This window comes from Phalacrocorax carbo, chromosome 1, assembly GCF_963921805.1.
Source record: "Phalacrocorax carbo chromosome 1, bPhaCar2.1, whole genome shotgun sequence".
Lineage (NCBI taxonomy): Eukaryota > Metazoa > Chordata > Aves > Suliformes > Phalacrocoracidae > Phalacrocorax > Phalacrocorax carbo.
The window spans coordinates 70,581,848-70,607,715 of NC_087513.1; the positions used below are offsets into that span (position 1 = coordinate 70,581,848).

Here is a 25,868-nt window from a genome sequence, read left to right on the forward strand (position 1 = left end):
ATAGCTAAAATAATAAGAAATAATGAGATAAATATTAAGGTATTTATTTCTAAATATATTAAAATAATATATTATTAAAAACAGTAAGAAAATAGTTATAAACTGGAAATTCCTGAGAACAAATAAATACTAAATTCTCTTCCCACAGTATCAGAGACTGAACAAAAAGAAATCCACCTAGGACTTCACTGTTGCCATCAGCTTTATTTTTGAAAGGACTCTAACATATTGATAGTAAGCAGCAATAAATATGACAAGGGTCCAGCTGTTATAACAGACAAACCATTTCTGAGACAGATATACTTTGGTCCCTTAGTAGTCAAAAGTTACAGGTGGTCTAATCCCAAACATGGGGAGGATTATACTGGTATACAACATGGTTACATTGGTCATAAATATGAATTTTTAAAAAATGCTCAAATGTTAAAACACTCTTCGCCTTCACCACCTTGTAGCACAGCAGCCTCATGAAAGCAATACAATCTGTGTGCAACAACAAGCTGACACATTGACAACTCACATGCCCTGCCATTTAAATTCCTAGTAGGAGTTTGAAGGTAACAAAATCCCTCAATTTATTTTTTAAAAAAAATCCCTTTTCTAGAGGGCAGAGCTATCTCATTAAAGAAAATGAGATATTCCAGAGACCGATGTTCTTTTTCACTCATCCTGAATCAATCAGTCCCACACAGCATCATATCACAATATCTGATGGAAAAAAGAACAGCTTCATGCCATGAGTGTTTTAGAAACCATGCCGGGGGCAGGGAAGGGGAAGGGTTAAGGAGAGGAGGATGTAGGGGAAGGAAAAGGAAAGCCAAGAATGGCTGGAACAATAATTATTTACCGATTAAGAAAATGTTACTAGTAACAAGTCATTGTTAGCACATGCCCCCAAAACCCCCAAGAATTCTTCCCCAGCCAGGTAGCAGGCACAGGCTGTAAGTCCAGCAAGTAGACACAGAAGCAAGTGGACTATTACAAGGTAACACTTATCTGTGCCAGATCTGAAAGCATAGCAATGTCAGAAAAGACATGCTTTCTCCACCCTTTCCCTTTTTAAAATATTACAGAATAGCAAAAGCAACTAAAAAAAAAAATCAGCGGTATCCAGGCTACACTGTAACTCACTATGCGTTCAATAAAAACGCCTCTTACTGCTGTCCCTCAGCATCAGTACTGCTGCTCTAGAAGATGTAGAAAAACTATTTAACTTTCTGTGTAACTTACTATTTTTCATATGTTTCTTCTCAAACCTCACCCTGCTCACCCCCACACACTTTCCTTCCTCTTGCTAAATTTTTAAATAGCTATTACTTTTAACCCCTTTGCTTCTCCATGCTGAGGTAATTGCTTTAGTTGCTCCTTATTTTCTTATATTTTGGTGTCTTCTCCTCTTGCATCTACCTTGTTGTTCTGACCCAACACTCTCCTATTTATATCTTCATTCCAGCCAAAGATTTTATAAATAAGAAACTCCTAACAGAAACAGGTCCCACGGAGTCAGATGAAATGTTGCTCCTGCCCTCTGCTTCGGGACTTGCTTCACACAACAACCAAGAGCAAACACGAGTTCTGCTGGCTGTGCAACATCTTGCCTTGAGATAAACACCAAGATGCATATGCATGCATAAGTAAGTATTACTTCGGGAATGATTGCTAGCGATTTTCCATCCTCGGTACATTGATATCAGAATTTCTCTGAGACAAACTGCTACCACTTGGGCTGGCAGCAGCTTTGTACTGTAATGTTTTCCATTTCCTACTGAGGGGATTGGAGCATCCAAAGGTTGGTCAAAAAGGTGACAGCAAAAATCACAAGGAAAATTGAAAGCTAGACCTTACAAGTGATGCAGGTTCAAAACAAAACATTTAGACTTCATTCACCACTGCTCTGGCTGTTGTCCCCTTTGCCCCTTTCAAGCTACTCTTTATTATATGACGGGGGGGCTGAGGCTTTCTGAGAAAGGAATAGTTACTCCAGTATACACTCTTCTGTCCAAGCATCAGGACTTCAAGCAAACATGTTAATACAATGGCCACAATAAAATAATTTTGAAAGTGGTGTTACTTTCAGGTCTTCTCTGGATTCAGAGCAGTTGTCCAGCATGGCCATTAGCGCTAATGACACTGCATCTTAGCATAAACAAATCTGCCCTGAGTTGCATCCTGTGTTTAGATTTTAGTGCATCCCCTAACAACCCTTTTGCTGGATGCGACTTCAGCCAACAGGGTTCCTGCTAAAGAAACCTGGGGGTGGGGAGGAAAGGACTGGATGTGCACCACTCTCCTCCCTGAATTTCACTCCTTATAGAAAGCTGAACTTAAACCCAAAATATTATTTACCTGTTTGTCTAAGGAAGCAGAGAGGTAGAGGCATTTCAAGAAGCTAATGACTGTGACAGACAAATGAATACGGCTCTGGCCAGTCAGGGGACAACACCGCACAACAGGGGACACAGCACCGCCCAGGAGGAGGGATTTGTAAGTGTATTCACCTCCACAGAGCAGTGCAGCAGATGAGCTCAATTTATCCAGTTTCAGAAAGTGTTTTGATTTTCATTGACACTTTCTGAAATCCAATATTTTTCCCCATTCAGTAGAAGGGGTAAACTAAATTAATCAGTAGTATTCCTTTCAGCAAGAGGGAAAGGATAAATATATTAAGAAAATTTGGTGAAATAGCAAAGTAGGAGACGCGATATGTTAATGCAAAACCAGTCTTCAGAGCAAGAACTGTTAGGTAAAAGAGAAGTTTTCTGTAGGGAAAACTAATAAGATAAAAAATGCCCTTAAAATCTTTTTCTTACGATATTTTCCAGCGATTCACTGGTAAGGAAATATTCTAACAATACAATTAAGATAGCTATCTTTTATTTTGAGAAATAAGAAAAATATGAAGACCAACAGGAAGAATTAAATGAATAAACTTCAGATAGATCCTGCTTATAGATGAAACACTTATTATTGCCACACTAATAAAGACCCCGCTTGAAAACAGGTTCTTATTCTGGCATGGCAACCTATTTCCATTGGTTTCACTCAGGTCTGCACCATGATTTATAATTAACCGTATTGAAAGAAAATAAAACGGCTTTACAGATTCAAAAACTTCAAAGACTTAAAATCCCTATTGCAACAAAGGAACGTTAATAAATACGCCAAGCACTAAAGCCACCACTCACTGCTATTTTTAATTAGAGAATTAACCACCACATCTAAAGCAAGATGAGTATTAATTACCAAGATCAGGATAATCATGCAGACCTTGCAAAAAGGTATCACCACAGCTGGAAGACCAGCACCTTGTATAAAAGAAAAAAAAAAAAAAGAAAAAGAAAACCCAAAAAACCCAAACAAAAACCCCTCCACACATACAAAAGAACAGTCTAAAGAGGAAGGTGTCTATGGCACATGAAGGAACTTGTAGAAGGAGGTAGAAAAAGGGGATTATAATGTAGCATAAAAATCAGTGTCACTGTAAGTCTAACACAAGTATTTGAAGAAGATCAAAGAAAAATCTCTTCCAATAGAAGAGGTCATGGATTTAGGGGGCCACTGGCATACTGCACCAGAGCTTAGTTTGGCACCTCATCTACAGCACCCCGGAATCCCTGCACACCCATGCGGACTCACACAAAGGACATTTCCCATGGGACAAGCCCCAGCACCATCACACTAACTTTTCCCTTCCGGTGTTCAAGGAACAGCTGTAAAACAGTTGAAAGGCAGAAAGCTAAGAACTAAAATTCTATTTGAGTTTAATATTTATCGAAATTCAGAGCAGGGGCTTTCAATTTGCACTTGACTTTGACGGCCTGAGGAAGGGCCCAGTTGCTTGGAAAGTGTCTACTTTATTCCCCCCCCCCCCCCCCCCCAAGTACAGTTGTGATGTAGCAAAGGATACTATTTTTATTCACAAATCCTAATCCCAACATGGCTACAACAGTACACTCAGTATCTCCACCTGAAGAGAGACGTACAATAATTTGTTCTGTTTTGGGGTTTTGGTGGTTTTGTTGTTTGCTCTTTTAAAAAAAAAAAAAAAAAAAGAAATCTGACTCAGAACCACTGACTGGTGAATACATCTGACCTAGCACAGATACCACAGTTTTATTTCTCTTCACACTCTGATTTTTTCATTACTTCCTTTTATTCCTTGTTATATCATACTTCAAATGAGATTATTAGATTTCAAAAAAGAGCACTCCAGACACTGATTTGAAAGTCAGCTTGCAGTGTACAACCAACAAGCCATCAATGTGACATTAGAAATGAGAACTTCTAAATGATATTATAATACTAGGATGCATGTTTAGATGAGGCAGCAGAAAACTCAGCAAGAAGTAGTGTGCAAAGGGTGCTTCTTTCCAAATGCCATATGAGCATGCTTCCTACCACCTTGAAGTTACCACATGTCAAAAAGATCATGAAATTTGGACATACTTTTCCCTTTTATGTTAAAATGGGCTGTGAGTGTAGTTGATGAAATATTTCTGAAGAATTTCTTGCACTGAAGTGCTTATGAAAACGTTAAGAATAAAACTTACTGTGGTGGTACTATATGTATATAAAAATGAACGAGACAATTACTTTAGTTCATGTCTTTTTTTTTTTTTTTTAAGTTTTCCTCTCAGTCTGGCCAAAAAAAATGAGTGAACTCCCAACATAGTTAAATTACTGCTTGCTACTGCAAGTTGACCAAATGAAACTGGCTTAGCCACCTATCCACATCGTCATGCAAGCTTAGTAGCTGTGTCATGACACACTGACATTATTAAAATTGGCGTGGTAGAGTCCATAACAAAAGCTGAGCTGAAACTACATAATGACATACTCCGACCAAACCATTAAAATTAACATGGAGGAGGAGGAGGAACAACACTCATCAGCACTGCTCTAATTTAGTTTAATAGAACTGTGGCAAGATTTAATTCTTCTTTTCACAAATTTACTTTCTTCAGTTTTGCTGAAGTTACCATATTAGCTTTTATCCTGTAGGCGTAGCCAGACACTGACACTGCAGTTATAGTGGTCTCAGACATGGTAATATATGACTCCCATTGCAAGGCTTTCTTATTGCTCCCTACTTAAACTTTCACTCTAGCCCTATTTAAAAAAAAAAAAAAAAGGCCAAACACAAAAAACCCTACACAGCTGATATCTATTTTTATTTATTCTTAACATGCCAGCACACAGAATAAATCAGGACAAAGGCCCATTTCCATCAGCTAGTTGCTTAGAAGAACCAATTTTAGGTTAGTAGTAGGTTACAACCGTGACAACGTGAATTAATCATTCACAATCGTGAATCAAACAAGACAGAAAAAGTTGAATAGGAGCGACATCCACTGGTTTCCCAATTATCTTGAACACCCAAGCTCCATACTATTGTGGACCACCCTTTGATGGTATCCTTTGACCCAGCATCATTTATGAAATCTTGATCTCTTCCACCAATAAAGTGCTCCAAATGCCAATTCACGCATCTGAAAAGCCTCAAACTTTACTACAGGAAGAGTTCATATTCTGTATCTTACTCTAAGATTTACATTTTCTATAAGGTGCAGAAAACCCAGGCAGTTTCCATGCAGTTCAGTGAAAATGGAGAAGGCCATATTTAATGAAGGTGAACAAATATGTAAGATTTAAAAGTTATTGATCAGACCACAGCAAATTAGCAATGCTGAGCTGAAAGATAAACTCACAGTGGGTCTCAATAGCAAAACTAAAACCTTTCTTTTAAAACTTAATAAATGAGGACATGCTATTCTAATAGTGCTGATTAACTCTTCAAACTTCCCTATTAAGAAAGGCCTAAATCAAATAATGCACAAACAAGGCAGCAAATGAAGCCTCACAAAGCTGATAGGCAAAGGCTTATGACCTTAGGTAACATGATTTAAAACAAACACCACCATCACAAGTTTTCAGGATTAAACAAGACTTTAATGCTAGAGAAGTGAGTAGACTGTTCGTATTCCCAGAAGTAATTTAAAATATTCCTCTAATATTTTCAATGTACTGGCAACACCATGTATACATGAAAGTATTAAAATAACACGATACCTGGAAAGTATTTGAATTAATTCCACATCTAGTCAGCATGTCTCCTAAAAGGGACCAGGTTTTCACTCATCATGCACACATGAAATACACAAGAAGTAGAATTTGTCCTCAAAGCTAGGCCGTTATGAAGCTGTAGTGTATAGCAACAACATTGCCAATATCTGTGAGTCAAACCGCTGTACCCTACTGTGCTGGTTTTGGCACGGAGGTTTGATGATGATGCTGGTTTATAGACATTATCAACAGAAAACTGTCTGTTAGCTTTAAAACATACCCTGTGTTACAGGAATCCTATTTCTTTCAAATTCAGGGGCCTAAGAAAATCACTTTGTCTATAATCTATGGGGGAAAATACTGCTCCTGAAAGTTGGTATCTAAGTTGCCATCCAGTCACTCAGCTGATCACTTCCTCTTGTATTTTTTTGTTACTAGTAGGAGACATAGTGGAAAGGGGCCTAGATACACAGGGTCCACACAGTGAGGTAACAAAAACCAAAACCATAGGAACTCTGAAAATAAGGCAGAACAAAACTGACTTTTAAAGAGACCTGGAGAATGAGTTGCACTATAAGCTATTTTAAGACCTAGCCTCAGCAGTCACCGGCTTTTACAAACCCTTTTCGGTTTTCCCATCTATGAAAGAAAGAACCCGTATCACCATCGCTCAGGGTGCTAAGTGAACCAGTGGAGATATTTAATTTAATACTGTCAAAAATACAATGATTTCATTGTCACTGGAAGATATGCACTGGAAAAAAATATGCTTTTTCAAAGGAATGTTACTTTTTCTTTTTCCGCTTCTACTTGAAATACCTCCTTGACACCAATCAGTTAATCTGAAATCATTTCACACACCACAGGAGAGTGGAGTAACGTAGAGATACGAGAAGAGCTGTGCAACTTGTTTGCTTGTACAGGATTGTGAAGTCAAATGGCCAGTCTCTTTGTATCATACAGCATTTCCCTGACGTTTTTCCTTCTGAACCATGAATTTGAAACAATAAACTTCAAGGACAACTTCCCCTCACCTATGGTTAAAAACAGGTGTATGACTGCACAGCAAGATGCATGAGCTTGAACACAGCCTACACAGATCTCAGCACTTTCAGACGCAGTAACTCTACCTGCATCCAAACATCAGCAGGAGATGCTTGTCTGGGTCACCAAAAATCTTGAGCATCAATTTTTGTTTGCATTAACGTGCACATAACCCAAAGAGACTATATTGCAATTCAGTGAGTAAACAAAAGGCACTACCTTAAACATCTAAGCATAACTGATCATTCCACATTGCGGCTACAATTATTCAGCACAAAGCAATTCAAGTGCAAAAGACTTACTGAACTGAGGTCACGGCTGAATGAAGTCACACCCCGCTGTGGCATTAACAGTGCACTTCCGTAACTCAGCACTTTTTTCGTGGAAGAAAATAGACTGAACAACAACAGATTCCACAATTTGTGGCAATTAATTTAAACCTCTGGCGTTTCACGCCTCTGATTTTCTAGTTTCAATTATTTATGTTTCTCAGTACGGATACAATTTTCTCCTCCATTAATCTGGGCCAAGTCCTTCCTGTACATGTGTTACAATAATGAAAACAGATATTCAACTAATGTCAATTTTTTTTCTTTTTTTTTTTTTTTAAATTACCTAATAAAATGCAGAAACGTGAATTTTTTCCAAATCAATTAACAAACTCACATTTCCAAAAGCAGTCTCTGATCTGAATACCCAGGCTTGGCACGTTACAGGCTTGACTTTCAGAAGTAAAGCTATATACTTTTTAAAATTTCAATGCCCTTGTAATCACATACTAGGTTTCCAGCAAACATCCAGTGATTAAAAATGACAAAATTAGAAACCTTTATAAAAGAAAAATTACAATCAGTGCAAAATAGTTTTGGCTCCAACCTCTAATTGTGGAGTTTGAATTTTCACATATCACAAGAAAATTTTGTCCAGGGATTTTTCATTGCTGGTTACCAAGCCAAATTTAACAAGCTATCACTAGAAAGGGATTTCAAAATACTGCATCCAGGTATTTTATTGCAATTTGCTCATTCATTGAATTGGAAACATTTTGCTGAGGCATTTTCAATGTCAATTTTTTTTTTTTTTTAACTGCTGTCAGATAGGTTCCCAATGGAAACCTCAGTCTGGGACAGGAGCCCAACATACCCTGCTTCCAGGAAGCCTCAGAGGAGCTCTATTTTTTTTGAAAGTTCCCACAGGTTTTGAAGGAAGCTAACTTTAAAAAAATCTTCCAGAATATAGATTTACTGTTCTCCACTCAGTTCTTGCATTAGAAATAAGTGTGTGTGACATAAGTGTGGGTGGGAAGGTGAAGAGGAGAAAGGGAAGGAGCTAAAAAAGCCATACGTGGTAATGCTTTTTGATCTTTTCCTGCTTGGAGGGGTGACAGATGAGGCGCCATTCATTTCCATGCACTTCAACAATTGTTCTAGAGCTGATTCTAGTGATCTTAACATGACCTAAGAAATACCCATCTAAAATCTTTTTTCAAAGATATGGTTACCCTCCTACACAGCTAAGAAAGAAATAATCTCTTTACCCTTCAAGATGAGTCACTATTTTGTGGGGATCTTGCACAAATGATAGTCATTGGAGATACTGTAGGTTGGTTGGAGTTTTCCTTGTTGGCTTTCCCCCAGCCCCCCTCCAAAAAGCATATTTGGACCACTCTGTATCTCTTTGGTACTTCTAATACATAATACTGAACAGAACTGTCAAACTTCACAGGCTGTTCATCTTTCAGTCACAATGATACTACCAAAAAGTGAGTTACACCTTCAGTTGGAATAAAGATTACCTGTGGAGACAGGCCTTACAGCAATGAATGTTATCTTAAGAACTATTTCTTATAAGGCCCTTACCCTCCTGGTTAAACCCATGTGGCTAGAAAACATGTAGAGCCCTGCAAAAGATGCTGGGGAGAATGCATCCGCAGAAAATTTTTGAAGGACGAAAGCCTATATAAACAGAGTTTTCTTCCACATTGTAGGCAACTAAGAAATCCTGTTTATTATAAAACACCAGCTCCTCACCTACGATTAAATTTTGTTTACAGAGCTCTGAGTTGCCTATACTGTTACACATTTTCTATTTGATGACATTTGGAAGGATATTTTTCCCTTTTCCAGAAGGCACACCAGATAAAGTTTAAGCTTGTACCCAGTTTCAAAGGAAAAATATTTGTCCTACACAAAGCCTCCATTCAGAGTCCCTGTTTTTACTAGAGTAAGAAAAATAGCTGTGCCCTGGATAATTTGTTCATGTATGCCAATAAAAGCACATTGGATTAGAGCCAGCACTTCTAGCAAGCACCCAAAGACTTCTGAAACCCTATGGAAAGCAGAACCTTTTTTTCTCTATTTATACTTTTTCTATTTGCCATTCCCAGTGCTTATTATTTCTTTTCAATACAGATGTCTTTATATTACTGTAAGAAGCAACTAAAAGAGGAAAACAAGACTAAAGAATAAAAGCAAAGCTGTTAAAGAAGCTCTTTTGTTAAAAAAAAGTTTTCAGATATCTTTAGACAATGTTTAAAATGTTAAGCATGTGCCCTTTTGAATACCACTCTAATTAAAAATTATAAAAGAGATTAAAGTATATTCATGTTTTAGAGGTATAAAGAATGAAGAAACATACTGACATAGATACTTAGGTACATATGCTTTCATGCAGGACTCTGATCGAGATGCTTGCTGCTTAACCTAGGGCAAGTCTGTGGCAGAGCCAGGGTCTGAAAGAACCTGGAAAAGATCTTTGGGAAGTTATTCAGATCACAGTGGGATCTACTGTGCATATGTGCTTCCCCAAAACCCAGTGTTTTTCTGAACAGTGGCCCAAACAATCACAGAAAATGGTGCTGAAAATGAAAGAAGCCATCTCCTATCCTTAAGGCAGAAGCAACTGTGTCAACCAAGGTGCTTCCCAAAAGGTAGTACTTCCCAATCTCTTCCTTGGGCCACTCACTAGTGAGAGAGGCTGAAAACCAAGCCTGGGGAAACACGGGGACTCATTAGCCTTATTCTGAGAAAGTTTTTCTCAATAAATAATCTATAGCCTTTTTGCAATTTAAACTCTCTTGATACCGTTTCTGTCCACAGCATATCCAAGAAATACACTAGATTCTTAATTTTAGAAAAAGAAAAAAAGGTAACAACAATATGCATCCAATCAGTGTTAAAATGTGCTTATAAAAATATCCTGTTCCTCAGGCTTGTTTGATAAAGAGAGTTGGCTTACTGCTACCTCCTCTCTCTTTTATAACTTATTACTCATATCAACACTGCAATAGGCCTACAAGGATGTCGTCTCAGGCATATCATCTCGTATGTTTTTCCAGCTGAGCAATCCAAAGTAAGTAGACGTCAGCTTCTATTTGGAGCTCCCATAGGAGCCCACAAGGCAAGTTTCAGGGGAAACAATATTACAGTTACTTCATCTATATATTATCTTTCATTATCTCAGTGTTTTTCTAAACCATATTCCCTTGCTTATTCAACTTTGTATAACCTCTTTTCTTTCCTCATATTGTTTAATTCAGCCTTATGTTTTTTTTCCCCTCCTCCTTTTCCTTTTGTCATGCACATCTACAGCAGACTTTCTGAAACAAAGTAATTCAAGAAAAAAATGATCCAACTTCAGCCTCAAAAATAGTTCCTGATGTTGTCCAAAGCCTTTAAGACAGGGACTCAGCTTGCCATCCACATTGTGACTGTCCTTCATCTCCTGTCTGACTGGGTTGGATGACCACTGAGATAATTAACACTGGCAGTTGTAAATATTGTCTTTCCCCATAGAGGTAGCAAAAGCATTAGAGGTAGGAGGTTTTTTTGTGAATGGATGTCATAATTTATGTTTCCCAGCTAATGCATTAAGCTTTCGGCAAATTCACAGTCACTCACAGATAGATTTAGGTGAAAAGGCAGAAGCAATTACTGCTCTAATTATTTATACCTTCTTTCTACCTTTACAAGGATTCAAAAACGTGACATAAAAACTCAAATCCTCTCTGGGAGCCAGTTTGAAATTCAGTGCAGAAGAGTGCAGATGCAACTTGCAGGGGTTGAGGTTATGGCCCAAATAAGATTTAACACAGGGATAAGGCAGTTTACAGGGACAGCAGGAAGGCTGTCAGATGTCCCATCTTTGTCCCTCCACAAACAGCTTATGTAGTCCCCAGGCTACCCCCACTTGGGTCACATTCTAAAAATTTTCACCACAAACCAAGGAAGTAGCTCTTAAGAGACTCCCTGCCCCAAACTGGTACTTTGCAAAAAGCCTGCTGAACAGGGCTCTGCTCTCATGTTCCTCAGCCACTTTCTTATGCTCTAAGAAACAGACCTAAATGGCTTTTTAAATCTTCTGTCCTCTCCAGACTTGCCTCTACCCCAACACCAGTTATCCATGTTACTTCACCGACCTGGTAACCCAGTTTTTTTGCAAAAAAGAGGGCACAACATGATGGGAAACCTCTACAGAGTGCAGTCAGCAGCACAGACCAGCGAGGGTTTTGCATCAGAGGTGCCGCTGCTGCTGCTGCAGTCTGGAGCTGGGCACAGTCTGCCAGGCAGAAACAAAGCAACAGTGCCTGCTGTTACTGAATCTCCTCCAGCCTCGCCTAAAACTCTACGTTTTGTCCTGTTTCCACAAGCAAGTTGGAGAGATGCAGCCTACTGCTCAAGACAAGCCTCCCTGGTCAGTGTGCTGATCACCCGCTCCACGGCAAAAGGGCCCTGGCGCCTCAGCTGCTCGGGGCAGTGAGGACTTGGGCAGACCTTCAGTCACACCTTGAGCCAGTATTTCAGCAGCAACCCGCCCCGTATTGTGCTCAGCACACATGGTTCAGCCCTACAAATCTGTTTTTGTAAATACCCAAGTAACAGCTAGCGATGGGCTGTAAAAACCTTTCCCAAGGCAGAGATGTCCCACCACTCAGCACTAAGCTTCTTTTCCCTGACTTCCCTTACTACGGCTGCAAGACCCAGGTCCCCAGGCAGCCACCCTGGCGTGGGCCTGGCTCCACATCCCACTGAGCCACATTATCCACAAATGACCCTGTGGGCCACCCACCTCACCCACCCCAGGAACATCACAGCTATTTCCCTCACCAGCCATGCAGAAGGGCCAGTGGGAGTGAAGCTGTTAATTGGGGTGTTGCATTGTACGGCAGGAATGGAGAGGTCACCAAATCATTCACCGCCCGTGCATAACAAGGTCAATACTCCTAGCCAAAGGCGTTGGCACAATTAATATCTAGCCAAGCTGGCCAAGCCAATTTGTTAAAGGGAAAACAGCATGGCTGGAGTCCAGAGCACTGAAGGTGACATTTAGGCAAAATACATATCCAAAAAAATTTGCTTCCTTTGCCATTATTCAGCTTTGTGACTCAGTTCTTCCAAGCATATGTAAATCTCAGCTAGTGCCAGCCTCTCAGGTGATGTCAACGGGAGATATACACACCCATTTTCTCTAAACAAAGTTAGAAAAACAGAATGAGATCACAAGGGTTACAGAAATTAGAAAGAAATTAGAAAGGGAGAAAGCCATTGGATTCAGCCTTTTTCTTGCTACAAGACCATTCTCCTGGGTACAAGCTTTCCAGTTTTACTGCTGGAACAGCATCTCTTGAAAATCTTACACCCAAAGGAAAAAAAAAATGCAGCTGAGACAAGAGTCTTTCTGCCAGCAGAAATGTAGTGCTGAGAGCACTACTGCAAGCCTCCTGCCCGCGCACTCCTGCCATGCTTGCATCTGTCACCCAGGAGTTCCTCTTGTACCTTAAAAGGGGCCCTTGGTTTGGATCCTTACAGCTGGCTGAAGAAAATGTCCACCAGGTTTCAGCTGACAGCCTTGAGACTTGCTAAAACCCAGGCTCATTTGGAGAAAATACTGACAACTTATTATGCAGGGATGCGGAGAAAGCTCACACTCTTGTAGGCTCAAACGAGGGCACTTGCAGCCAATAGTCTCAAAACCCATTATTGTTTCTGAAAGATCAAGCCGTCTTGCCCCCATCTTCCTCATTGCTTCTTTTCTCAGCAAAAAGCATGTATAGCTCGGTTTAGAAAAAGTCCCCAGAATATTTCAGTATGCTTCTGCAAGGAACATTAGAAGATCATAGATTTTGGGGAGGGAGGGGATCCATTATTCTACAAACAGGGAAATCCCAACAGATGTCCTAACATCTTTTCCTGCTGCCCAGATTGACTGGCGAGCACCAGGGGCTCCTGTGTAGTTCACTCCTGCCAAGTTTTGGTATTGCTTAGCAGATGGCTACTTTCCACTGTGCACAGGGCTTTCCCCTCCCCGGCACTGAACGGTTTCGCATCAGCTAGAAGCAGAGGCACCAGTCTGGCAGGCTTCGCAACCAGCTCCCTTCAAACCTGCACCATCAACAGCATGGCCCCACTTTCTTGCTCAGGCTTGGTGCAATCTGGAAGTTCAAGAGATGCTAAACATCCACTTTCCTTTTAATCATGAGCAGAAGTGGCATTACAGCCCTAATGCACACGATCAGATGGCTCTGGCATGCGGCGAGAAGGACAAAATGCTCCGGTAACACAAAATCAGCAGCAGTGATGGCTCTCCTTCAAAATTTCAGGCATACTTTGCACAGCATCCTCATACCCAGTAATGAAGTCTAGCACACTGAACTGCAGCAGATGACACTTGCTTTGAATGGTTAACAAACAAGTCTTTAACACTGTAAATTGTCCTTAGTACCTAAGATAGTAAGGTGGCTCTAATGAGGAGATGATACTCTCTTGGACTTGCTCTTGAAATGGAAGTATGTAAAATGTGATGTTGTGTAATTTGCACTTCCCTAACATTAGGCTGTTTTTATCTAATGTGCCTCTCCTCCTCATGTTTTAGTGCACTCCAAGGGGATATTATCCAAGAGGATAATACACATGATGCAGAAAACTAGCCATATGCAATATAACAACGAAAGCCAAACTGACCACAAATGCTTCTCCAGAGCTGATTTCCAAAACTGTCCAAGCAGAGGCAAGGAATGGAAGAAATCTCTCACTCCTGACTCATGCTGTTGGCCTGAACACAGGGTGGTTCGTTACTCAGAAATGGCATTTGGACGCTCCCCCCTGCCAGGAGGGGAGTGCTGCAGAGGGAGGAGGAAGCATCCACAGGTCCAGATTTGTGGAAGAGAAGAGATTGCACAAAACTTGAGGAATTTGGGATACATTTCAAGCCACAAGAGCAACAAAAGGAAATTTTAAGCAGCATAATTTTTTTTTATTATTTTTTAATTATCTAGAGAGAACTGTATCTCTACAGCATAATATATTTTGCCTATTGTCCACATCCCACAAAGTTTAAGTCAGCTGTGTTGCTCTCTCCCAAGCTTACAAATAAAGCCAGGGGAAAACCTTGCTGCCACTTTTCCGTTCTTTTTTAAAATCCCTGATAAATTTTAATTCCTTTCTTGTTGCACACATAAAACAGACCCTTGACATATGATTGCTAATATAAGAAATATTCAGAGCAGCAGTTCAATACTCAAAATCAAATCACAAAAGCAGGAAAAAAGTCCATAGGGTTACAAAAATTCTTGGAAACTCTGTTAGAAGATGGAGAAGACATTTAAGAACTATTTAGAAGTGGGATGCAAGGGGTAAAGTCATGACAGAGTACCGAGTCTGAGACTGCCTGGACACTGAAATAATTATTCAGCACAGATGATAATTACAGGTCAGCTCTGAGATAGGCTGATAGCATGAATTACATGTGAAAGAAAACTCAAAAAGAGCATTATGAGATGCAAACCAGTTTCTCTCCAAATGAAAGCCAGTTTTCCATATTTTTTTTCCCTTCCAGAGAGTTTTAGGGGAAGGGGGTGAAAGAACCATAGATCAAACAGTTGCTCAGCTTTGTCTTTTTTAAATACTGGTTTTAGAAAAAGATTCAAATTTTATGATACTCAAGGCAATCACATGCACCAAGACAGTTCTCAGACAAAAAACATGGCGCGAGCAATATTTGTGTGCGCAGTAGCGCGGTCAGCGGGACACTTCCGTCATCTTTAACACTCACTTCCAAATGCCTCAGTAAATAATTTATTTCACCACAATATGCTCCCCCGGATTAAATTCCACACTGTGTTATTTGAGCATTTCTGTTCACAGATCAGTCTGCTCAGAATACCCAAAATATTAGCCTTGCTGGATTAAAAAACTTCAAGCAGGAGAGACAATTGGCACTCTTTGAATAATCCAAACTTAAAAAAAGTTTTAGAAAGGAAATTTACTCCTCTTAGAAATTTACGGTCCTCCACTTTCACCAGCTACTCTTGAAAAATTGCGCCCTTCCATGTCTCCTCCCCACCCCCTTTGGCTATGAAGGAAAAAATATCTCAGTTGTCAGCATCAGGTTGGTCAAGAACAAAACTCAGATGCCCGGACTTCATAGTTTTGATAGATTTTCAGAATAAAAATCAGGAATCAATAAGCTTAAGACCCTGCTCCTATTTTAAATTGTTAGGCCAAGTTGGATGGGAAGCTTGGCTGTTCTGCAGTTATATCAGGGTTTCTTGTCTTTTTTTGACCATGCACAGCACTTACAGTATTATGTACATAAAAAAAGGTGTGCTTAGCATTTAATTTTTATTTGTTTGCTTTGACTACCTCACATAACCACAGTCTCTGGGAAAGGAATTAGAAGTTAACTGTTAAAAGATTACAACTAGAAACAGCCTGGATTGAGTGACGGTTCCACGGAGATAAAGCTTAATTATTTACAGATTAGTTCCTGAAAGACTAGGTCCCAAGGTCATTTATTACCAAGAATGAATACAAATCACTGGTTTCTACTTTCATAGCGCAATCACCAGCACTAAGTAAGAGCTATAAGGTGAGTAGGAAGAGATACCCACCCTTAAATAACAGCATGGGATGGACTTTATGAGCGAGAAAAATGACAGAGGATAAATGTATCTGCTTAAAAAGGGGAGAAATGTTCCAAAACAAGGAGAACTGACGTAAGTGGTCAGCATCTTCACTGAATCTTCAAATGAGAGAAGTTATTTAGAACATGCCAGCAGCTCTCCAAGTGAACTGTGAAAGCTTCCTGGAGCAGCAGAAGCTGACGCTCAAGCCTATGTTGGGGAAGCTGGAGCCACTCTACTAACCCCCGTGCCCAAAGGACATGCCACGCATTGGCATCGAAAAGCCTGCAACACCACACGGATCATGCCGTCAGTCGGACAACACTGGCTGTGAACACATGTAGCCAACCCTGCCTATGCCGTTGTCCTCCACTGCAGGATCCTCTCCCAAAGCACCAGCATGGGTGCCTTTTCCTGGCACGAGTGCCGGCGAGATGCCAGTAGGCTACAGAGGTGGGAGCAGCGCGAGCAGCAGGCATGGGCTCCTGCCTCTGCGCAGGCGCGCGCTGGGGAGGAAGAGGAAAAGCACACACCCTGTGAGCCAAGCAAGTACAAAGATTTCAAAAACAATACACCTGGGAGCAGGCACAGCAAAATTAGCTGGAGTCAGCTTTTAAAACAACAAAACAATCCCCAGGACCAGCAAGGATCTTGGGTGTAGCTGGAGGGTGCACCCAATAGCGCAGAAGCACCTACATGCCACAATCTCCCAGTGACAAAGGAATCTTTAAACTGTGGTTTATAGTCTACAGCTTAGACTAGATGTCATCCCAGGTGCCTCTGCATTTGTACATTTATTGCAGCAACCGCCATGGCCCTAAAGGTATCTTCCACTCCACATAGGAACAGATTATTCCTCCCCATTCTGTTGTGGTCATTAAAAAAAAAAAAAAAAAAGGAAAGAAAAAGAAAGAAAAGAGAATTATCATGAGAACAATGATGAACATAGTACTAAGTAAGGCATAGTTCAGGGCAATATCTGGACTCTCCGTGACATGGTTTGCATGAACAACCCACATCACTGAGGCCAGCACCTTCACAAGCTCCCCAGCATGATGGTGGCTTGGATAATTTGCAAAGAGGATCCAGAAAAAAATCCAGGTGATTTGGGTATGTGTAACTTTGTAATACAGATATTAATCATACAAACCAAAGAAGCATAATTTTCAGTACCTGCTGTCTGAAAATAGAGGTAGTTTCAGGTAACTAAGATCGAATATCACAAGGTATAAAATATACTTAAGCCCTACATTGACTTGACTTCCAAGCAGGTGTTTGTACCATTTCACATTTGTATTTATCGTTCAAGTTGAAAAGCATATGATTCTTCTCCCACTTCAGGGAAGTTATGCACTAGTAGTTAATGTACATTGGACCACAAATCACCATTTGTACAATGAACATATCAGGAGGGTACATATCATTATAGCCAAGCGATGGTGTTTATGCTTTGTAGCAAAGCAAGTACTTGGATATACAAGGAATGAAAGTTCAATGATTCAGTAACATAACAAGTCAACTGCAAAATGAATATACACAAATGTATCACTAAGACAATATATTACTGTAGAAAGTTTTATTCTGATGTATTGGTAGGATCACTCTGTTGTTACTGAGTTGTTTTTAAATGGGCATAAAGGAATACAGGTGTGTTAAATGACCTATCAGAGATGACAAAAAGATGCAAGTTAATCCTCTTTTTATACCTTCATTCCCCCCCAAAACACGTGCACACACACTACTTGTATAGCCTTAGCAGTAAACATTTAATGGTTATCTCTCTTTTAAAGAGAGTTAAGAATTTTAAACAAAATTAATTTTCATTATATACACAGACCTTTATTTCTACGAGCTATCAGTTATAGAGTGGCTTACCAAGATCCTTTGAATTCCAGCCTCTGCAAATATATTGAGTTGCAAGAAAGAGATACATACTTAACTCCTCTATCTTTTAGCCTGTGAATCACCTATTGTTTCCTGACTCTGTGCTATGCTACAGGCCAAAGAACTAGTAAGCATCTACTCCTTAACTGTACTACGTTTAAATCACTGTATAAATTGCAGAATAATTTAGGTTGGGAGCAATCTCTGGAGGTCATCTAGTCCCAACCTGCTGATCAAAACAAGGCTAACTTTGAAGTTAGACTGAGATATGATCTATGAGTTGTGTACAATAACCACAATGACTCCTCAAGCCACCAGATATTCAGCAAGTGATAAACAAATAGCTCCTGACTACCAGTAAAATAAACTCTCCCATTTTGGTCCCATGCTTACGTCCTGTTACCTCTGAATGGGATCAACAACAGAAGTAAAGTTCCTGGCAAGAGCACAGCTGCCAACCTGTGACTCAAATGCAGTTCAAGAGCATTTTAGGAAACTTGGTGTTGCAACAAGCTAGCTGAGGAGAAGGCTGCATAGCAAGGACAGATAGCTGCAGAAGCCCAGAGGAAGAAGGTAGACAGCGCGGCAGGGGAGGACCATGGGTGAAAGTCAACAGAGCATTTCTCTGGAGGAAGCAGCGCAGCTCAGCTGGCTAAACACAGAGAGGTTCCTGCAAACCCATTTAGTATGGCTTGCGTGGTCCCTGGTGACCTGGAGATCCCACTTCATGAAGACATCTGTATTTGCAACAGCCTTGCTGCAGCTGTTTATACACTCCCCTTAACTGAGGCCTCACTATGGGGCCACAGGGAGGAGAGTGATTGGGTTTCAACAAGCTCCGTCCTCTAGCACAAAGCAGGGAATGAACATTTATTATCTAGCACAGACAATTTGTCAGGCTGTAAATTGATATCATTGTTTGGGATTAGCATAATTCATATATATATATACACATATATTTAAATAAGATTTGTAGCACCTCAGTATGCCTCAATACGTTTGGCTTTGCCTCTTTGGACTTGGCGCATACATTGAGGCTACAATAAGGAGCTATGCCAAGTGCAACAGGCTGTACATTATTAATGGTTCAACCATCCTACACTACAGTTTGTCATGATTCTCACATGCAGAAACAAACTCTGTTAGCTAACAAGCCTGAAAATGGTCACCGAGGAGTGTTGAAAGCAGCCCCCATTAGAAGGTATGTCCAAAAGATAGGAACAAATTGTGCTGTTCACACTTTGACCATACTGGAAAATTGAATAACTGCTTCTCCACCAGCAACAACAAGAATGTTCTGAGTAAAGTCAGGGTACTTTAACAAATCACAGTGCTTTAAATGACCCACTGCTTAAAATCCTTAGTGGCTATAGCGGTTCCTGGCAAACTGAAAACATTCTTCCTTCTGCACTTCCTCTCTGTAGTACAGCTGAATGACCCGGGTGGTGGGAGAAGGTCAGTGTAGATGAGAAAAGTGTCTTTAAAACAGTTTCACTATTTTATTTTAAGCACTAAATTCACATTTTGGAGACAAAGCCAACTGTATAAAAAACATTTAAGTCTTGCGACTTAAAAGAAGATGCAGGGGTTCCAAGATCAAGAATTTGAGCTCCCCTCAAATAATCCTTTCCTGCAAGTCAAAGAAGCAATAGCACTAATGATATCAAAAACAAACTACTAAAAGAAAAAAAACCCAGAGCAAAACAAACCACCACCCCACTACCCCACACCACCCCACACACCCCACCCCCCCCCAAAAAAAAAAACACACCACACCCACAAAACCCAAAAACCAAACAACACACAAAAGGAAATGGATGGGACGGGGGACATACACTTCTACTTCACATACCCCTCACTTTGCTGTGCACATTGCAAACTAACATAAATCACTCTTTTACAGGTCACTTTTAAGATTTGGTTTATTTGTATTTTTGCTCTTTCCCAGCCTCTTATGGTGTGTCCTACATGAATACGCAAAAACTGTGAATAGTCCACAAGTGAGTTCTGACAGCTTCTCAATACCCTACAACACCCACCTTCAAACTTTTGGACAGTAAGGTCTCGGTGTTTTTTAGACAGGCATCCTTACCTTTATATTGATTGCTTTACCCTTAAAAGAAATAGTCTCAAACTAATTTTAAGCAAAAATTTACTGTATGCCACACATGCCGTCTAGACCCAGGGTATGTCTCAAAGCCAAGGTCTCAAGGCTGGTCCAGGAGCCACAGAGCACACATTAAATAATGTAAAAGAACAGTCACCCCAGAGACTGCAAGCCCAGTACTGAGCGTGGCTGCAGCAGCACCCCAGGAACCTCTGCTTCAGGGTGAACTGCATCAACTCAGCTCACCTAATTACTCTTGAATCTGTTTCACCCTGTCACCACCCCCACACCTATCCTCTTGTTAGAACATTATATATTTAGAAACAAGTAACAATTATTCTTTTCAACAATTAGCATCAAACCCCAAACCTCTCACAGCACTCTGACAAAATATTACTCTAATATAATTAATTCCATGTAGCTTCTCTTTCCTTCCTAACTCACTGCCCGTTTACAGCACAGTTGCATATTCTCATGTGCTTGCTAACAGTACCAACATTCTTGTAATTCTGGCCACAGATGAAATGATAAAAATAAAGTCAATAAAATTTGCATGTACAAAAGAAGAAGAGCAAAGCTAGGAAAATAAAAAAAAAAAGATTTGAAAACCCTGCTCTGGTCTTACGCTACACTCCCAGCTTGTTTCACTTCTATGCAGCTGACAGATATTTTACCACAGGTATTTTATCAACAGCCCTAGAGTGTTTGCAGATGACTTCAAAAAATATAAAGTTCCTTTGAACTTATCTGACAAATATTGAAATAATGGAGAAAATAAGGGAAATATCTTCTCAAAGCACGTTTGAAGCACTTTTTCTGAATACCATTTCTCCTCAAATGGGTTTATACTTCTCTTCTTCCATAAGAGTACTAATCTCCAAAATAAATAAAATAAATGCTTTGAGAGTAAAGGCAGCAGTTCTGATCTGATAAATAGCAACATAAAAATGGCAGACCTGCCTCTAGTGTGCAGTCAGGAGTGATTGCTGCTGACTAGTGAGATAAATAAGGTTCTACTACTTTCATGCTCGTTTGAAAAAGGATATCAATGCTATTGTTGTGCAGCAAACTGAATACTACTGACTTCTTAGCTTTATATAGTTCTTCATTACTTTTCAATTACATATCTGGACAGTTCTTGCTGCACCAGTCAACAACAGGTAACAGGATAGAGAGACAATGTCAGAGCATGCTTCTCTCTGCACAAACTTTATGATGTGAAAACACTCTGGAAGGGAGATAGGTCTATGAGGTTGGCAAATAGTTAATCCAGAGACAAATAAAAAATTCATCCTTGTAAGACTGCTTTTAAACAAGCGCTTTCCAGATTCAAGGACTGCAGTTTTTCTTCATAAAATGCTACAGATGCAAAAGGGGAAAACTAGAGCAACAAATCAGGAAGCAAGTGCATTGGTATAAAAGATTTAACAAGCAGTTTTCACTGCTGTAGTTCAATGTCACATGTGGGCTGCAGGTATAGTACACACAATAAGAATACAACATACATATATTATACATAAATACCAGCTCATCATCTCAATGAAGACTATAGACCAGAAAAAAAATATTGTAACTTATGGTAGTACCAGAATATGACTAAATTGTCTTTTACAGGACTGATTAGTAAGTGATTGAAAAGAAATAGGCTGTACAAGTTCTCAGCCTTCAAACTGGCAAGCTGTCACTTCTCAGAAACTATCAGGAGAGAAAATGTATGCTTGATAGTGAGGGTTTAAAATTTTTTCGAGTATATTTTGACAATACTTAGAATAAATAAAATAAATAACTAGTAATAGTGCCTGCTTTTTGGAACCTTCAAGTCAGAGAGATAAGGAAGCCTCTGAAAGAAGAAATAGATAGGAAAACAAGAAGCCCGGCTTCCAGAGCCTCCCAGGACGCACAGACAAAATACATCGCCTTTATTTTCTTACCATTATCTGACTTGAAGGTCCCAAAAGCCAACTATTTCTCTTGAATTAAGTATAACATACATCATATTTCCATCTGGAAGTGCCTCCATCTTTAGTAACATCTCAGCAAAAACTCAGTGTTGCTGTTGTGTGTCACACTGCCATTATTTTTTAGAAAGTCCACCCAAAAATAGTATCAAGCCTGAAATTAGCCATATTAGTTTTATTTTTAATATATATTGGTTTCCTTTAAAAAAAAGACATAAAAGCCTCAGTGAAGTACTAGCAGAGACATCAATAAACTGCATTGCTCATCTTAATGAACAGACACAAAGAATGAATTAACAGGTGATACCTCTTCTAAAGAAGCATTATTAAAAGCACTCATTTTGTGCCAATAATGATGTACCTGCTTGTGATATGTCAGATCTATTTCATTTCATACCACCAAAAAACAAATCCAAAAGTTAGAGCAGAGAACAGAAACAGAGCCACTAAAAGTTTCATGTTGTTACCGACAGTCAGAGCTTTCCATTCCTTCCATATTTCAGAGGATGGTTGTGGTGGTGCAGCCCTCTGGGCCACCCTGAGATCCCAGGATAAGCCCTATTGTGCTGTTATCTTGGTCATAATGACTTGGGCATCAGGCAGCCTCTGCCCACACCTGGGCCATCTGCTCCCTGAATTTTGTATCAGAATGACTCAGCACAAACTGTGGCCAGAATGTAAAATACTGACCAAAACCAATCATCTCGACACCTATAAATAGCGATTCAAGAGGGAGACCTTTTGGAGATCTCTGGGACCACAGCGGGCTGTGTGACCCTGTATCTCCCCCGAGCTGGGACGCCTCTCAGGGTAGATTTCACGAGGACTGAAGGATTGTCTGTTGACGATTTCACAAGGACTCAAAGGCCTGGCGACGTTCACGAGGTTCACCGACCGTCCATTGATGAATGCCGGCACAAAAGAGTAATTCATGAAACTCACGAAAAGGGAAATTTTACTCACAGGGTAACCTCTGTGTGTGCGCACGCAGTTTGACTATATATACATATATATTATCCCTGTTCACATAAACCATTAACCAAGTCTGAGACTAAGATTGGACCCAGCGACACCTAGACTCCTCTCCGAAAGTTGTTTAGAAAGTAAGCGCGTCTATTCTGAACCTCATGGCTCAACGGGAAAGTCCTCCTCATCCCCTGCATCTATGATCCCTCTGTCAATCATTCTAACTCGAGTGTAACCGAATTTTCCTTTGTGCCCTTCTTCCATGTAAGTAACAGAGTGAACCTTGCCATTCTCAAATCTTTAACTAAGTCACTATGTTGATTGGAACAAATTTCAAACTGCTGTTTTAAATTGGCTGATGCTTAAGTGCTGTTAAGAATTATAGAACCTAATACTGTGATCTATCTCAAAAACATTAATAGATCTATAAATCTTAAATTGCTAACCAAAGCTGTATAACAAATCATATTCACGACAAATTGGTGTAGTCAGCAGGAACCACAAATCTGTGTTTGGGACAATGGTTGACATCAACAAAATATTTTCTTCACATTGAAAGAGTCTTAAAATGGTGCCAAAGAAGATAAGAGGAACTCGCTCTCTTTTTTTGTTGCATCTTTAGGTCAGACACTTTAAATACAGTTTTTGGCCTGCAATAAACTAAATCAACTTCCCTCAAATTCATGGCTTTTTATGACTCAAGCTGCCAAGCCTTTTAGTTATGTCAAGCTTCTGCAAGAATTAAATGCTGTTCAAATTAACCTGGTATAAAGGGCTGGGTCCTTATCGGGTGAACACCAGCACAGCTATCAAGTTCATAGCTCCGCAGCCACTGAACTCTGGGGCTCAGAAGAGCTGTCTCTGGTCCAGGACCAAATCCTGCCAGTGTTCCCCCGCAAACCAAGATAGCCTTGGGGAGAGCTTTGTTAATATGTACAGGTACCACCTGTGTGACATATGCTCACATATGTATACGCTCCAAACATTTGCACACCAGAAATAGCTATAGCAATTTATTTTTGTGATATTCATATAATGATATTTGGTTAAAAATAAAGGGATGTTTTGGTGGCAAACTGCCATGGAAGCAGAAATATATTACTATTCCACTATCTCAAAGTGTGAGAAAACCACCTCTTTCTATCCCTCCCAGGGCAGGTTTGGGATTATCTGTGGTCCTCTGAGGCCTCACATCAACTGCAGCTTTGTTAGTCTGGGCTCCCACATTCCACCTTTCTGAAACATTTAACATCTGGCTTCTTTTATACCTCCTGAGTCATGAAGTGCAGCACATCTTCCACCACAGGAGGTAGACAATTCCTCTCCATGATTTACTTTCTCTCACATAAGACTTTGCAAGCACGTGTTCTCAGTCAGAAGGCAAGTGTCAGGCTGGTACTGGGAAAATGTCCTTTCATATCCCTGACAGTCGAAGAGTAGCATATGGCTCACTCTCGTTCCACAAGGAATCACCGAGAAGTATTTTTTGGCGGTTGTTATGACTCAAGTGGAAGACAGACAAACTTTCAGAGTGTATCGGCAGATGTTCCCTTAAATTCATGACTTGTTTCCTTGTTTGGGCTTGACCAGCATAAGCTGGTAAGTGCTGGCATTTCTCTACCTGTTAAACCAACCTACTGTAAAATCAGCTTTTGTGTTTGTGCATGGCCTCAGTTTGGATCACATGCATACAGTACAATGAAGAGATACAAAGTTCTCTCAGGTAAGCCGGTTCATCCACACAGCAGCACATTGAGATTTTTGGTCCAGTCCTAAAAGCAGCAACGCCTGGGCATTGCTATACCAACACTGCTACGTTGCTGCTGCTTGTGCTGGCTAGATATCTTAGTCTGTAGCTACACATAACTGTTTTGTTTTGTTAAATGTGACCGAAAACTCCCTTTGGAAGGGACCTACTTTCAACTCCGCAATCAAATACCAGACACTGCAGGAGTGGACAGATTCTTACTGAGCAGGCACTTACCAGGGTGCAAGTGCATTACTGTGTTAAATCTAAACACAAAAAAACCAGATCACAAAACCCCAGACCACCTTATAAACTTAGCAGACAGCTGAGCTAGCATGTTAAGGACATTAAGGACATCGGCACTTCTGTTTCCATACCCCAATCTTCCTCCTGGCCATCATCTTTGTACCACCTCCCTAAGCACCTCCCTCTGTCATTACCTTTTTCTCCCCTTCTTGAGCCTCTCACTTGCCCTGGAGAATCAGGTGTTGGAGCAATGTGTTACACATGTACTAAGAATCCCTTCAATTCCACCTTTCTTGACTTTAAAAGATGTTCTGCCACCCACATTTCCAATCTTCAGTTGATTTTTGCCTTCTGCAATGACTATGTGTAAAGCTTTATGGGGCTCTGTGTCTGTTAAAGCACTTCAGAATATTTGCCCTTTGCTATTCAACCCAGTTATTCAGCAAGAATCTGGGTACTTTCCTATCCTTTCCTAGGGAAGCAGAGAAACAAAACAAACAAGAAGCTGCTGAAAACCACCTTTTTTTCCCCCTGAAGTTCCACTAACCCATCCTCACCTAGGAGTCACAGCAGGGAGCAGCCTCTCAAATGCCTCCTCCTGAGCAGGTGCAGCACCCCCCCCTGTGAGGGACAGGGAGAGGATGGACACACAGACTACACAGCTCATGGGCAAACTGCACAACAGCTGCTGCTAATGGGCATTAAAGCTAAAGCTTCCCCCATCTCCCTGGAAGAAAACATGGCCTTGATTGTTTAAAGATTTCATGTAAGCGTTTTCAATCTTGAAACAGGAAAACTTTTCCACAAAAAACTTTGAAATTTAATTCCTTTTCGCAAAAGCGACTGGTTTGCAGAAGTAATTGCTGAACGTATACAGGCCCCCTCACGCCACATCACTGCAAACCAGATTCTCAAAGAGCTTTGGCTCTGGATGAGCATTTTGTCCATTTAACA

The 25,868-nt window shown here is 40.3% G+C and overlaps 1 protein-coding gene and 1 long non-coding RNA gene across 9 annotated transcripts in view; one reads left to right on the forward strand and one right to left on the reverse strand.

Moving 5' to 3' along the window:
• EPS8 (EGFR pathway substrate 8, signaling adaptor) overlaps positions 1 to 25,868 on the reverse strand; it is a 141,113-nt gene that overhangs the window by 60,481 nt on the left and 54,764 nt on the right. The gene's annotated exons all lie outside the window — the stretch shown is intronic.
• Positions 910 to 14,461, forward strand: LOC135315248 (uncharacterized). The gene is made up of 3 exons (XR_010374683.1): positions 910 to 985; positions 1,454 to 1,634; positions 13,978 to 14,461. It is a non-coding gene; the product is annotated as an uncharacterized LOC135315248 (long non-coding RNA).